At 41.5% G+C, this 16,261-nt stretch overlaps 1 protein-coding gene across 2 annotated transcripts in view; it reads left to right on the top strand.

The window, feature by feature from the left end:
• NSMCE2 (NSE2 (MMS21) homolog, SMC5-SMC6 complex SUMO ligase) overlaps window positions 1-16,261 on the top strand; it is a 235,986-nt gene that overhangs the window by 96,958 nt on the left and 122,767 nt on the right. The gene's annotated exons all lie outside the window — the stretch shown is intronic.

Genomic DNA, 16,261 nt, shown 5'->3' with positions numbered 1-16,261 from the left:
TCATCTCCATATTCCTTTTGTGCTTGGATAATCAGAGCTCAGTTAATATTTCTAGAATAGAGTCTAACTGAGCTGAGAAACTGAAGAAAATGAGGTCAGAACCTAGTTAAGGTGACCTGAAGAATGCTTATCCCCTTAATGATACATTGTCAGTAAAGAGAGCATGTTGAGATGGGGAATTGACGTTCTTAGGGTTGGGATCTAAAATCAACTGAAAATGTTAGAAATTTGCATTGTCTTAAAAATCCCTTAAGTTGATTTAAAGGAAAGAAAAATGGGTGGGGGTCCACAGTGATGTAGCAAACCAGTCCTCTCTCTGCAATGATGGCATCTCATATGAGCACTGATTCATGTTCTGGCTGCTCCATTCCTGATCCAGCTCTCTGCTTGTGGCCTGGGAAAGCAGTAGAGGAGGGCTTCAGTCCTTAGGCCAGGCCCCTGCACCCTCACAAAAGACTCACAAAAGCTTAAAGTTTAATGACTAGATAATCTTTGCTGTTCTCAATTGATCTTCATTTTTTCATTGACATTATTAATGAAAACCATCAGTCATTATTCACTTGCTGTGTGACACTAAACTTTTGGGAAATGCTGATGTTATTCTTTTGAATTTTATGGCTGAGAGTGACTTTTTTCCAAATTTGTTTGCATCCCAGACCTGAGGGCTTACGCACATTAATTGAAATTCTGGACCTGTGCAAATTTTTGTTCTTTTTTTTTTTTTTTTTTAAGATTTACTTATTTTATTGGAAAGGCAGATGTACAGAGAGGAGGAGGGACAGAGAGGAAGATCTTCCGTCCGCTGAGTCACTCCCCAAGTGGCTGCAATGGCTGGTGCTGTGCTGATCCAAAGCCAGAAGCCAGGAACTTCTTTCTGGTCTCCCATGTATGTGCAGGGTCCCAAGGCTTTGGGCCATCCTCTATTACTTTCCCAGGCCACAAGCAGGGAGCTGGATGGGAAATGGAACTGCTGGGATTAGAACTGGTGCTCATATGGGATCCCAGTGCGTTCAAGACGAGGACCTTAACCATTGCACTGTTGCACTGGGCCCAAATTTTTATTCTTTATGCATCTGCCTCTAAACCTTTTCCTCCCTTCACAATATTGGACTCTTCTGTGCGACCTTTTCCTTGTACTTTCTTTTGTCTCCAATCCCTTTTCATTTTTGCATAAATCTTGATTTAGATCAGTACATTTGAGTTTTTGGTCATGCAGCAGCCACAGAGATAGAAAGTGACATGCACAAGATTGCAAAGCTAAGTAACTGTGTGATCAGAAGACAGGAGATGCCATGGAGAGAACTTTTGAGAGAGGTATAGGAATTCCCTCTTCTGTTTCATAAAGTTGTTACTTCCTAGAAATATTTGCATTTTAAAACACATCTAAGATACCAAATAATGTAGTAATGAAAAAGATGAATCCAAATGAAGGGATTGATTCTGGGTTGGTAGAGTTTTAATTGAGCCATTATGTTATCAAAGCACTACTTTGTAGTGAGACATTAACCTTTCTGTGGGTCCTTTATGTTGAGCAACAAAGAAGTTCCAACTACTCAGCATTCATCTCCAGTTTGCCTTATTCCTATTAATAAGTATAATTTTAAAAAGTTTTAACATGTTTCTGTTGAGTGCCTGGTATATGAGGTATTTAGTTAACACTCATTGAGAAACATTATTTGAGTGCCTACCTATGCACAAAATATGGTACTTGCCTAATTTTTATGTATGCTTATTTATTTCTCCTAACTCTATAAAATTGCTATCTGCATTTTATAGGTTAGGAAATAGGCAGAGATAATAAAACCTCCTAAGAACCTAAGTGCTGAAATCCCACCTCGGGCTTGGGCGCGGCCAGCGGCATATCCTCCCTTCTGTGTCACAGCAGTGCTTCAAGCGCTTCCATTTGTTTTCCTTCCTGTCAGTTTATTTCATTCTTTTCTTGAAAAACTGACTCTTCCTAGCAGTCTTGAGTAATGGATCATCTATCTGTTTGGGCCTCTGACATCACAAACCACAGTGATGTGCCCCCATGACGGGGAGAAGGTGCTTCACCCAGCTGAATGAGACTGTTGCTCACTGGCACGTAGAGATGAGGAGTAGAAAGAAGCTCATACGTTTTATAACAGTCTCCTTTTGTGGCTCCCATTCCTCTGGCAATACATTGTGAGCATTTTGTGTCTAAGAATGACGTTGCTGCTGTGGTTAGTGGCTTGGTTTGGCAGTGAGGAATAAAATAGTTATTGCATCACAAGTTCAGAACAAATTCCACAAAATTTATTTTAAGCATAACAACAATAATCTCTTGCACATACATCATCTCACTTAATCTTTACAACATCCATACGCGTATGTGGGAAAGGAATGCATGAAAAATGCAAGTTCTGTTTTTAGCAGACTGAACACTATGAAAAAGAATCCTGGAGGTGATATATTTACCCAGTGTCTCAGAGTCAGGAGGCCACAAGGATAGCAGATACTTTCATAAGGAAAGGGGAAGATCTAGAGTGAGAGATGCCTACAATTAAAGTTAGTAACAAAAGATTCAGTTATCAAGGGACAAATGAGTCAGCAGCAAGTTTCAACACAAACTGAACCATGGGTGTTTCTCTCATTTTGATGAGTGTGATGCCATCTATGCTCTAAACATAGAAGGACTTTCTACTTAAGAAAGTAATTATCTTGTCAAGTTACGACTCCTGAAGTTGAAATCATTTAAAAGTTCTGTAATTGTTAGGTATGATGGGAGTATCAGACAAAGTTGTTAAACACTCCTAGCACTTTGTGTGTTTTTATGAAAGGCAACCTTTAAACAGAATTTTGACAGCTGAGTGTGTAACTGTGTACATAGTATGTGAATATGGTTTAATCAGCTGTTCAGACATTTTAAACTCAATTAAGATATGCTAATATTTGGCTTTTTAGACTAGCTGTAATTATATATTATTATATATGTGAAGCAGCAATTACAGAAAGAGAATTATGTTTTGTTTATATAGAAATTCAGAGCCATTGATATGGAAATGTATTGAAGATGAATAACCTTTGGAATGGAATAATAAGCAAACTACAGACTAAAACAAATTATTTTTAAAAGATACATCTGAAAAAGGATGTGGTATAGGAACTATAGGTAGTAATATGGTAATAAACATAAGACACCTTTTAAATAGTAAAGATTAGGAAAGATTTATAAGTGACTAATAAAAATATGAAGAGGTGCATACATGTTTATAGAATAAACATTTTGAGTTGGTAGCATTACTACACTGACTCCACTGTCCCCACATATCTTAGAAAAAATGTATTTACTAGTTTCTACAATAAAATCTATTTTATAATCAATGAATTAAAATCCCTCAATTCAAGATGCTGCTAGCTGGGAGTGACAGGTGTGCTTGGGAGGGTATTTTCTTAGAAAAAAATCAGAAACCAGGCCTAAATCCTAAATTCAGTGGTTAAATCCTCACCTTGCAAGCTCTGAGAATCTGTATGGGCATTGGTTCATGTCTCAGCTGCTCCAGTTCCCATCCAGCTCTCTGTTTGTGGCCTGGGAAAGCAGTTGAGGATGGCCCAAAGCCTTGGGACCTTGCACTCATAGCAAACCCGGAAGAGGCTCAAAGCTCCTTGCCCTTGGCTTTGGATCAGCTCAACTCCTAGTGTTAGGGCCACTTAGGGAGTGAACCAGTGGATGGAAGATCTTTCTCTCTGTATCTGCTTCTCTCTATAAATCTGCTTTTCCAATAAAAAAATTAAGTAATAAATAAATATTTTTTAAAAAATCAGAAGCCAAGCAGAAAGTACATTTCTACTTTCAAGATTCCAAAAGAATTGGAAGAAGGGGCCCGGCGCGGTGGCGCAAGTGGTTAAGTCCTCGCCTTGCAACCCCGGGATCCCATATGGGCGCTGGTTCTAATCCCGGCAGCCCCGCTTCCCTTCCAGCTCCCTGCTTGTGGCCTGGGAAAGCAGTGGAGGACGGCCCAAAGCTTTGGGAACCTGCACCCGTGCGGGAGACCCGGAAGAGGCTCCTGGCTTCGGGTCGGCATAGTATCGGCCCGTTGCGCTCACTTGGGGAGTGAATCATCGGACGGAAGATCTTCCTCTCTCTCTCTCCTCTCTCTGTACATCCGCCTTTCCAATGAAAAAAATAATAAAAATAAATCTTTAAAAAAAAAAAAAAGAATTGGAAGAAGAAATGTGCCTGAGTGCATTATATCTGTCTGTAGGCTTGTCCTAAAAATGCTCCTTTGGTCTCTTTTCATCACTAAGTCAGTCTGGCACACGATGAGAAATTGTGTAATGTTCATCATTTATTATTATCTATTAACGCTCATCATCTTCATTAACTATATGTTGTTGGCTTGCTTGCCAAGACCTGCCACTTGGCCCTAAAATGCTCAAAGTGGTAATGGTCCTTGTGAAGGGTTACTGCTTTGCCGTGTTGATAGAACCAGAGGAATGTGTGCAAATTGCATACATACTGCTAAGTTTTCAAAACATGTATTTTGCTTCATGAAATACTCCTCTCTATATTATCTCATTCAGCATACACAGCAACTTACTGCAGTAGGTAGAGATTATTGGCTTTGTTTCACAGATGAGCTCTTGCATGACCAAGTGTCCTACCAGCTCTGTCACCTTGGATATTCTCTTGTGCCCCTTCATGGTCAGTGTCTGTCATTCGCAGCTTTGGAAACTACTTTTTTATAAAATAGTTTTAAGCTTTCCAGAAAATTATATAGATACAGCTACACAATATGTAACTTCTGTAGTGACTCCTCTTACTTAGAAGAATTCATTTGAGATCTATCCATGGAGTTGACAAGTGTCAGCAGTTGATATGTTGCTGCTGAGTAGTATCCCATCATAGAGATAAAACATAGTTGAGCTAGCTGTTTGCCAGTTGAAGGACATTTTGGTTGATTCCAGCCTGTGGCTAGCCATGAACTTGGGATTCAGTTCAGGTATCCCATGTTGGTGGTACGGACGCAAGTACTTGAACCAGCCTTACCTGCTGCCTTATGGGTACGCATTAGCAAGAAGCTGATCAGAAACCGAGCTGGGACTTGAATGCATGTGCTTCAGCACAGAATGCAGGCATCCATAGGAGCATCTTAACAGCTACATCAGATGCCCATCCCAGTTTTTATTATCTCAATGAAATTTTAGTTTTCTGAGAAGTATGAATCATGTAATAATCATAATAATAACTAGCCCACAGAGTTATATAAGTTAAATCAGATATGTATGTGAAAGTGTTTTATGAACTGTAATATACTTCTCAAATATTAGTTTTAGCTTGTTAAAGACATTTAATTTTATAATTTTTATTTATGTTTATATATATAAAATTGCTCTCCATGATTAAAATCTGTACAGGCAAAGGAAATGAGGCAGATGTGTCTTCCTGGAGGAATGCTGCTTGCTTAGGAAGAGCTTGCGTGAACTTCCTAACCAGCACATCGCTACTTGACATAGCCCTTGCTTTATCTTCCTTTTTAAAAAAGAAAATAATGTTAGCAGAGCACTTTCAAAATCACAGCAAATCTAAGCAGGAGGTGTGGAGATTTCCCAGATGCCCCTTGGCTTCTTCCACCCGTATGCATAATCTCTCCTGTTACCTTTTTTTTTAGTGATTAGTTATCTACTTTATGCAAAGCACTCTATTGGGCACCAGTAATATTAACAAGTAATTGATGTCTTGGGAATGAGAGAAACTTGGAATGTCACAGAACTGGATGCAAAGAATTTGTTGAAGGAATGAGAGTGGGGTGGGGATTAATGGAAGTTTTTAAATAAGATTTTCCAAACAAAGAATAGCAAATTATTTTTTAAAATATAAAAATAAAGGTGTTTAGGTCATATAAACTTATCAGTTTGCTTTGTTATAGGATTTCATCATCATTAGGATGTCACATCAGCCAGAGAAAAGGCATTCACTGCCTCCATGTGTATCTCTAGTGCCTAAGAAGTACTTGGCATTGAGTGTGTTTGGGGAGTGAATGAAGGGCTCCAAAGGGGGGGTTTTAACTTCATTTATAGGATTGTTGTTTCCTGTTGGACAGATTCTTCATGGCAAGTCCTTGAACACAAACCAGTTCTAGGAATGAGAGGATCAGACAAGGCGTTGTGTCTTTTGCCAAGGTTACCTTGGCAGACCTGACCTGGGCAACAGCCCCTGCTGCTCAGCACAAAGTATGACCAAAGCATTTGTTGGAGGTGTTCCCAGACTTTCTGGCAACATTCCTTGTGCTGTTTGACAGGTGGGCCCTTCCTGATAGAAGTGTTCCCCTCTTCCTTCCTTAAGGGACACTGCTTTGACTTCAGGTATAAAATAGGAATCTTAACTTGTAATTTCCTCCTCCAGCTCTCAGCCTTACCAGCCTTCATCTTTCCTGTTTTACGGTAGTATCGATTTCCCTGCTGCCGCACAAAGTAATATTATAGAGTCAAACATGTGCAGTAGCAGCTTATTTTGATATATTTTATATTGTTTCAAAGTACAATGGCTCTATTTTGTATTCACCTAAGCAAACACATATTTTTAAAAAGATGGGAAGAAGTATGAACCAATAAATGAGATGTACTGTCTGGTCACATTCCTACAAACTGCTACCAATCAGAGTATGTTTCTTTCTGTTCCCACTGTTACTACCACTCTAATTGCATCTTATTCTTAATCTCTTAGTGCTCTCTGCTCCAAACTTGACTTGTGTCAGTTTCTGCCAGAATTGATTGTTTCATGGTGTAGGTCTGGTCATGTTTGTCTATGTAAAACTGACAAGAGTAGGCTGGTGAGTGGTCTTTCTGTGGCTCCTCTCAGGCCTTCTGGCACCAGCCCCTTTTTGCATTTCCGCTCCCAACCCCATCTCTGATTCCTCTCTCCAGCCCTTTGATCCAGGAACTGGTAATTCCTGGAAAGCACTGTGTCGCCTTGCAACTCCTGTCTTTATTTGCTTGGTGAACACCTGTTGCCCTCTGCGTGGAGTTTCTCCTTCTTCCTCTCCTCTGTTAATTAAAACAAGCTCATCCTACTGTCTTCATGCAGGTGTCACCAATCTCAAGATAAGAGTAAGTTTACTTCTCTAATGTGAGATCTTTAGAGACGTCTTGATCTGCAGAGAAATATTTGATAACACAGATCAGAGGAATCAATATGTGAGGTCATTTAACATTAATTTGAGAGAAATTTTATGTCAGTTTTGAAATAAACCATTTTATGGTGGTAGTATGTAAAATGGAGTGTATTAATAAAAAATAACCTACTTGCAATCTAATATTTATGTATTTTACTGTATTTTACTGTCCTTCAGCCATGTCAGTAAAATAGTGTTTTTCCACTGCTTTGGTGATGGTGTATCCCAGCGCGTGAACACACACACACACACACACACACACACACACACACACACACACACTCCTGACTGAAATAACTTTCTCATCTTGACTGAATCATTTTGACTGCAATAGCAAGTTTTCCCATGACTGTGTCTCTTAGAATAGAATGTATATTATTATCTTTTCAGAATACCAAGTTTTTTTTTTTTCTCTGTGCTGGCCATTGGCTTGGTAATAATTTGCTCTGAAGACTAGAGGTCATAGCAGGAGGAGGAAGAAGCAGAGAGCTGGGAGAAGAGTGTTAGAATTTTAAGTGACAAGTAGCAACACTGTATGTGAGAGTCAAGCTTCAATTTTTATAATACAATGGTATAGATAATCAAATAATGATTAAGATAATTATAACAAACTGACTAGTAAAGACACAGGATATAAGCTAAGGCTGTTTAATATACTTTCCTAGAAGTGCACTTTTGGGAATCTGTTCTGATATTACAGACTGCAAATGCTTTCCATGCAATATTTCTCTATGATATTTCATAGGAAAGTGGGGAAACATTGAAGAGCTCTGTGAAAATCATCTTCAACATGAATCATTTTGAAATGTGTTATTGCATAATTATACATTTTAAGATGGTATAAATATTATGTATTATTCTGATCGGCATCCTCCAATAAAGAAATATTATAAATCATATGCAAAAAAGGGGAAAGAAGATACAGTATGTGAGGAGCAGCAAATAATCCAGTCAAATCAGACCATGGGTGTATGAGAGAAAAGGTGACAAGGGTCTGTTGAGGCTTATTTTTGGAGTTATTTGTTGCTGGAATTTATTGTCCTTTTGAGCTGCTTGTTGCTGCTGAAAGTAGGGGAGGACTCTCTTGGCCTTTGGTAAGACACCAGAGGCCCACAGAGTGTCTGGGTTTGCTATCCTCGTGGAAGCAGTAGTAATGGTTCGTACACATACTTGGGTTCCTGCCCGCCCCCATTGCAGGGGAGACCGAGGCTGAGGTCCCAGATCCTGGGTTTGGCGCAGCCCAGCCCTGGCAAGTGCAGACATTTGGGTGGGAAGTACACCAGTGGACAGAAACTCTCTTTGTCTCTGCCTTGCCAACTAAGTACAATAAATAAATTTAAAAAAATAGCACCGTTCATGGAGAACCGATCTTTAGGTGGAGAGGCTGGCACAGATGTCAAGCATACAGAGTATAAGGGACTGCCTTTTAGTGTATGTCGTCGTGAGGCTGTGGCTAAAGAGCAGGTAGGAGGGCCTCTGCACCTGCTGTCAGGCCATGGAACCTTGGGATTTGATGACCTGCGGGTGAAGGGGTGAACACCAAGAGAGCTCAACAGTGGGGCAAGCTCAGGAAGGCTAAACCAAAAATGTTAAAAGAAAAAGACTTTGTCTTCTTAAGAGTACCGCTTTCTTATTGAAGTTGAATTTCATCTCATCAAAAATTCACGAAGCTGTGAGACCTGTTATGGGAATAATTTTCATGTCCCAGAATTTTATGTTTTAAAATTCATAAACTAAATATCATGATCTAGTGAGATTTAGGCGCGGGAGGGATTTGTCATTGCTTTTTATTTTTATTTTCTGTAACTCTACTCCGTTATTCACATTGGTCGGGTTTCTTCATCCTGTTTTCCATCTTAGAAACTGTTATTTAAAACAATAAAGAGGGCCCAGCACGGTAGCCTAGCAGCTAAAGTCTTTGCCTTGCACACTCCTAGGATCCCATATGGGTGCTTGTTTGTGTCATGGCAGCCCTGCTTCCTATCCAGTCCCCTTCCTGTGGCCTGGGAGGGCATTTGAAGACAGCCCAAAGCCTTAGGACCCTGCACCCACGCAGGAGAACTGGAAGAGGTTCCAGACTCCTGGCTTCAGATCGGCACAGCTCCGGCCATTGCAGCTGTTTGGAAAGTGAATCAACAGATGGAAGATGTTCCTCTCTGTCTCTCCTCCTCTCTGTATACCTCCAATAAAAATAAATAAATCATTAAAAAAAGCAATAAAAGTAAAGATTGGAGCTTGCATTGTTCTGCAGTAGACTAAGCTACTGCTTGCAATGCTGTCATCTTCTTTGAACGCTGGTTTAAGTTGTGCCTGTCCCACTTCCTATCCAGCTCCCTGTTAATGCGTGTGGGAGAGCAGGAGAAAGTACTTGGGCCCCTGCCACCCATGGGGGAGACCGTTTGGGGAGTTATCCAGTAGATAGGGGTGTGTGTGTATGTATCTCTTACAAGAAAAGTAATAATCATCCCAACTTCCCTATTGAATTTTTTAATGATGTTTACATAGTTGATCAGGTTCGGAAGGATCAAGGGTTAGGGAAAAGTGAGTGTGACCGTTGTTTCCAAATTTTCTATTTCTTCTTCCTGTATCTGGGGGGGTGGGGGTGGGAGAGAAAAAGGGAGAAGACACACCTAGCCTCCCAACTGCCCCAGTATCCAGGGATGGGGACTGGCCACTAAAAATTGACCCAGGGTCCCCAATGTGGCGCATGTTCCAAGGGTTCTGCTTTAGTGATTTCTGTAGTGCTGAAGTGATGTGATCTCTCCAATCCAAGGATGAGGAAACCCTTCCAATGTTCATTGGCTGACATGGTCGACCTTAGAGTCTCCATTCACCCAAGTATTTACTGTCATTGTTTGGCTGGGGTAGTTGTCCAATTTGTCCTGTGCTCCTTCTTCTGCTATGGTACTTACTGCAGGTCCCAGTGGGCTACCATATGCTCAGTTGGGTCTGGACCTGCCGTCCACTGCTCCATCCTTTTCACTGAGGAGGCCCAGTTCTGTCGCATGCCCTCCATGGTCAGATCACAGAACCTGGACTCCTTACAGCGAGGGCTCACCCACTGCACAGGAAGGCCCAGGGACCCAGGCCAGGTGACCCTGGCCCCACCAGAACCCCCATCCTTGGGGTCACAGACCCGACACCTGCCGTGCAGTTGGGCACAAGGACCCATGCCAGGCAACCCTGACCCCTTCCAGACCCTTTACCCAGGGCACTTTTATATTTTTAAAGCAAGAAACAGTGTAATTTTTAAAAAGTTGTCATGATTGATAACGTGATAAAGTTGAGCTATATACTAAAAAGTAGCTGTTTTTGGCAGATTAGTTAATGCAAATGGTAACAGTTACTTTTCATTTGAAGGTTGTGCTTGGGACCAGAGCTATAGCATTGCAGGTAAAGATGGTTTAAATGCTCCCTTTTCCACTTCCAATCCAGCAGACATGGCATTAAATTTTGTAGTCAGCTGGCCCAAGAATTAGCCACGCTGAAATGTGACTGTTCTGCCTGTACACGTCATATATGTAAATTTCTCTGTGGCATTTAAATAAATATAGATTTTTATGGAGTGATTAAAATCAACTTTTGCACCATAAATTGCAGTCAGCAAAAAGCACTAATGCATGTCCATATCCTTTCCATCTTCCTCTTTTCTCTCTCTCTCTCTCTTCCTGCTTACCTTCTTTCTCCTCGCTTCAGATCACACAAAGGTGAGGAGGTGTGCCGGCCACTTCTTGGCTGAAGTGTGAGGTTCATTTGGCACACTCAGTGTCAAGATTTTTTTGGTTTTTTTTTTTTAAAGATTTATTTTTTATTATTTTTTTATTGGAAAGGCGGATATACAGAGAGGAGAGACAGAGAGGAAGATCTTCCGTCCGATGATTCACTCCCCAAGTGAGCCGCAACGGGCCGATACTATGCCGATCCGAAGCCAGGAGCCTCTTCCGGTTCTCCCACGCGGGTGCAGGGTCCCAAAGCTTTGGACCATCCTCGACTGCTTTCCCAGGCCACAGGCAGGGAGCTGGAAGGGAAGCGGGGCTGCCGGGATTAGAACCGGCGCCCATATGGGATCCCGGGCGTGCAAGGCGAGGACCTTTAACCACTTGCGCCACCGCGCCGGGCCCAAGATTTTTTTGGTTTTGATGTGTTCGGGTCGGAGGCAGGCCTCTCATGCCACTCTTGCAGTTCCCTTTGTTTTGTATCTGGCCCGCTTTGAGCATCTTTCTCTGTAACATTGAGGTGTGCAGTGCTTGCTCTATGCCTAGAACACTCTGTCCATGTAGACTAACAGCAGGAAATTAGAAGCCAATAGCAGGCTAGTCTCTTTAAGCCGTAATATACACCAAAAGCGAGGGCAGAACAAGTCTTTGTAAGTCAGAGTAAGGCAGAGTAGGGAATGGCAGTCCCATCCGTGGCCCCTAGGAGCAGGGGAGTCCACAGTCTGGGCCTCTAGGATGACGAAGTACATGAACATTAGAGCAATGAGATCAGACTGGACAAAAAGGAAGGTGGAACCCAGCAGGGGTGGGGACTTGGGCTTGCAAGAAAATGAGTCCCTGGGCATCTGTGCAGAAACTACACGAAAGGAAGAGTTGGCCATAAAACAGCCATCTTGACCTGTTCACATTGTTCTTATTTGTTTTAAGTAATGGGGTTATTTTTTAGAGCAGTTGTAGTTTTGCAGAATTGAGTGGCTAGTGCAGGGAGTTCCCAGATCCTGCTTCCATATCCCCACCATTTTCCTCTGTTTTTAACATTATACATTTGTATAGCACATTTGTTAAGATCAATGAACCAGAGGCCAGTACTATGGTGTAATAGTTTAAGCCTCAATCCAGCTTCTTGCTTGTGACCTGGGAAAGCAATGGAGAATGACTTCAGTGCTTGAACTCCTGTGGGAGACCTGGAAGAAACTCCAAAGTCCTCGCCATTTGGGGACTGAACCAGCAGATGAGAATCTCTCAGAGATCTCTCTCTTTTCACCGCCCCCTTTCCCTCTCTTTCTCATTTCCTCCCTCTCTCTCCTTCCCTCCTTATCTCTTTCTTCCTCTCTTACTGTAACTCCGCCTTTCAACTAAGTTAAACAAATCTTTAAAAATCTATTTAGAATTAAAAAGCCTTTGAACACCTATTATAATTTGCAGGGGGTTCTGGTGGCATCTGGCTCTTATTGGTACCTTTACGCAGTGCTTCTGTGAGCGACTGTCCATGTGCCCAGTCCTATCAGGACAGCAGTACAAGGTGGCTTGTGTGGCTGTTTTCCGGGTTTCTTTGATCGGATTACCATTTCTGTGTCTTCTCCAGTTGCTGCTGACCTAGCCTTTTCCATTAAGCTTCCTTTGTGACAGTGACCATAGCAATGTAAAAAGAGCTGTTGCATCTGGCGAGGAAATAGAGACTCTTGCCTTTATGGAGCCCATGGTCATAAAAACAGTTAAATATGGTTTTTGACTGTTTTGATTGTTTATCCCCTGTGAACCTCCTAATGTTTTGTTTATTCACCTTTATATATTTTTGGTATGTGTATATCTTATTATTAAAACCTAATTTTTCTTCATGTTTTAAAGTTAATTATAAGTAGAATTTCTAAAACTATAGGTTTTGAGATGCATACATCCCTGTTGGCGACCTTGCTGAGGAGACACACTTTGTTATTTTTTTACTGAGCACAATACCACTGTATGGCAGTAGCATGCCTTTTAAAGAGGATTCTAAAAAATTTAAACACGCAAATTTAATATAGGAAAGTTCCAGCATCTGCTCCCCCAACTCTGCAATTTATTGTGCTATTCAGATATATCAACTCCATGCGCATCAGCATGAAAATAACATTTTGAAAAATTGAGTTTTAGAAAAATAACAGTATGTAGAGATTCAGTTTTGCAAGAAGGAAGGCTTGGGAATCTGTTTCACAACAATGGAGTACATTTAACACTGATGAACTATGCACTTAAAATGGTTAGAGGACTAATTTATGTATTTTTCCCACAAAATTTTGAAGCTCAATTACTTAAAAGTTCACAATTCATCTCCTGCAACCAATATTTCTTTAACCTCGGCAGAGTACTGGCCATGTTACAGAGCCTGCTGTTCACTGTTTTGTTTTTTTCTTAAAGATTTATTTTATTTTTATTGGAAAGGCGGATATACAGAGAGGAGAGACAGAGAGGAAGATCTTCCGTCCGATGATTCACTCCCCAAGTGAGTGCAACGACTGATACTATGCCGGTCCGAAGCCAGAAGCCTCTTTCGGGTCTCCCACGCGGGTGCAGGGTCCCAAAGCCTTGGGCCATCCTTGACTGCCTTCCCAGGCCACAGGCAGGGAGCTGGAAGGGAAGCGGGGCTTCCGGGATTAGAACTGGCACCCATATGGGATCCCGGGCGTGCAAGGCGAGGACCTTAACCATTGCGCCACCGCGCCGGGCCCTGCTGTTCACTGTTGATGATATTAAATGAGGATTCCTTTTAGTGTCAGCAGGCCAAAATTTTCTCCATACCATAGCGTCTTGTGATTGTGCTATCAGTGAAATGTGGGTGGTTGCAATTCTTAATAGAGAGCCTAATAAAATACATTAACAACAGTCTACTAAGGCTATTTTAATGATACGGACCTGTATGTATCTTTCACAATACACCATATATTTTCTATTTGGGCTCTGGGGAGGCACGTAGATGAAGAAAGTGGAATAGCCCAAGTTGTCTTTAGTGCTTCCAGTGTTCCATAGCCTGGTTACAAATGAAAGGTGAGCATTTCCATTTAATTTATCTGCCTGGATTCCTTGGCCTAATGGCTGCATATATACCATAAACACTGTGAAGAAGCAACCATGGAAACACTTATTTTCTCGTTGGGCTAAATTTACTCTGGGTTGAATATTAACACAGTGCCTGGCAGTACTTTAAAAGCAAAAATAGCTTGAGCGTGATTCAGTCTGAGTCACTTACTGCTGGTGCTGCTATACTGCCTAGAGCTTGACATTGAACAAGCTGGCAGCCTGTATTGCTACATTTTTTCTAGGAACTCTGAACACATTTCATTCTTGTGAATTCGCTTGTGCAACGATATTAAATAAAGTAATATGTTTATTTTGTTTGAAAGTCAAATGAGTTTGAGAATGGTGAAACTGAAGTATTTTTCTTGGGCTTTCTGGAAAGGCTGGATTCTCAGAATTCTCTTGTGGTTACAGAGAAGTACTTTATATTACAGAATTAATAAAATATCATGGAAGTTTTGTTTTTAAATGCTCTTGACTTTTCTGATTGAAAACAACACACTGACTGAAGAACTTCATCAAAAACAACCAAAGTAGGATTCGTTCATTTCCTGACAGGATGGGCCGTGCCTTGCACAATGCTTTCTTTTTCTTTCTTAACACAGTGAGGCGTGTAATGAACGTAGCCTGCCTTATAGTTAAGTTGGGTGTATAACTTGTAAACTTCCCTCCTGTCATTAAAGGTTATAGAATGGGAAGTTCATTGGTTTTAGAAGACAGACCAGAGCCACCCTCGGGATTTCTATTGGCCCCTTGACCGTGGTGCATTCCTTTCCCTGAGTAAACCCATGTGGCCGTGAGTGAGTGAGTGAGTGTCTGACTGTGGGAAAACCTGTGCAGGCTCAGAGACTCTCAGCTGGGCAGGAGTCAGAGAAGACTGAGAACCTAAAACTATACAAGTGAGGATGGTTTTCCCTTGATGTTGCAATCTTTATTTTAACATGTTTTTGTGTTTAGCTTTTGGAGTTGCCTAACAGTATAATTTCAATTGAGGTTTAGTTTCAGCTCTTTAATTTTAAGCTGCAGAGCACATGATTTTTTTTTTATTTAAAGACACTATCATTTTGCCTTAGGATTTCAGTGATGTGTATGGTGTTTTCCTGTGACAGCTTAAAACCAAAATAAGCCCAACCTAATTCGTAATACTGTTTTGAAATTGTTTTACCATAAAATTCTTACATTAGAAGTTGTAACTCTGTCAGAGTATTTCAACATAGTTGCATAAATTGTGTTTCATATTACAACGTGTTCTTTGCTTGACTTCATTGAAATTAATGAAAGGACTCTTCCAGAAGGATCTGGTGATTTAGCATCCTTATTTAAGTCAAGAACTTTCTCATAATGTATCCTGTATTGCTAAGTTTTCAAAGTTAGCCATCTCAGCCACACCCAGAAGCCTTTTCGGAGAATTGAAATTCATGTATTCATTTCTGCTAGCTTAGAATTTTCTTCCCAATGAAGTGAAAGAGCTGAGAACAAGTTTAATTTTCCATGAGATTCAGGATGACTGCATAAAAAAAACCTAAGAGTGGCGATTGAATTGTTGCCAAGTTTTGAATGTAATGTGTAGTTCCTTATTCTGTGGGCGAAGAGATCTCTTCTAGCAGAGGGCTTTCCGACTTGGATCTTGTGGCTGCTAAAAATACCTCTGAGGTGTTTTTTGCATCTCAGAGGGACGCCAGCATCCTGCCTTGGGTCCAGGGGAGAGAATGGCCGCTGTGCCGGAGCATTCTCCTGCATCACCGTCATGCAGGCCCTGTGCTGCTGCTGCTTGGAGGCGTAGACATTTTTTGCATGACTTTAACATTAGCTCACCACGGTTTAGTTAACCAACCTTTTTCAGGTTGTTAACTAAGGGAGCTAGTCGAAATGACTGTGTCCCTAATGTCCAAGGCCACTCTTATTGCTGCAGTTAGGGTCCTTACGTCAGGGTCCTTACGTCAGGGTCCTTACGTCAGGGTCGTGCAGTGCTTAGCATAAGGAAGGTATTTACCAGTGCTCCTTTTTTTTTTTTTAAAGATTTATTTTTATTATTTTTTTATTGGAAAGGTGGATATACAGAGAGGAGAGACAGAGACGAAGGTCTTCCGTGCGATGATTCACTCCCCAAGCGAGCGCAACGGCCAATGCTACGCTGATCCAAAGCCAGGAGCCTCTTCCGGGTCTCCCACGCGGGTGCAGGTTCCCAAAGCTTTGGGCCGTCCTCAACTGCTCTCCCGGGCCACAGGCAGGGAGCTGGAAGGGAAGCGGGGCTGCCGGGACTAGAACCGGCGCCCATATGGGATTCCGGGCATGCAAGCCGAGGACTTTAACTACTTGCACCACCGCACCGGGCCCCTCTTTTTTTTTTTTAAGGAT

The sequence above is a fragment of the Ochotona curzoniae genome, unplaced genomic scaffold (genome assembly GCF_017591425.1).
Source record: "Ochotona curzoniae isolate NIBS_2020 unplaced genomic scaffold, NIBS_Ocur_1.0 contig_3190, whole genome shotgun sequence".
Lineage (NCBI taxonomy): Eukaryota > Metazoa > Chordata > Mammalia > Lagomorpha > Ochotonidae > Ochotona > Ochotona curzoniae.
The sequence above is the reverse complement of the archived record's forward strand: the minus strand, read 5'-3'. Positions and strand labels throughout refer to the sequence as shown.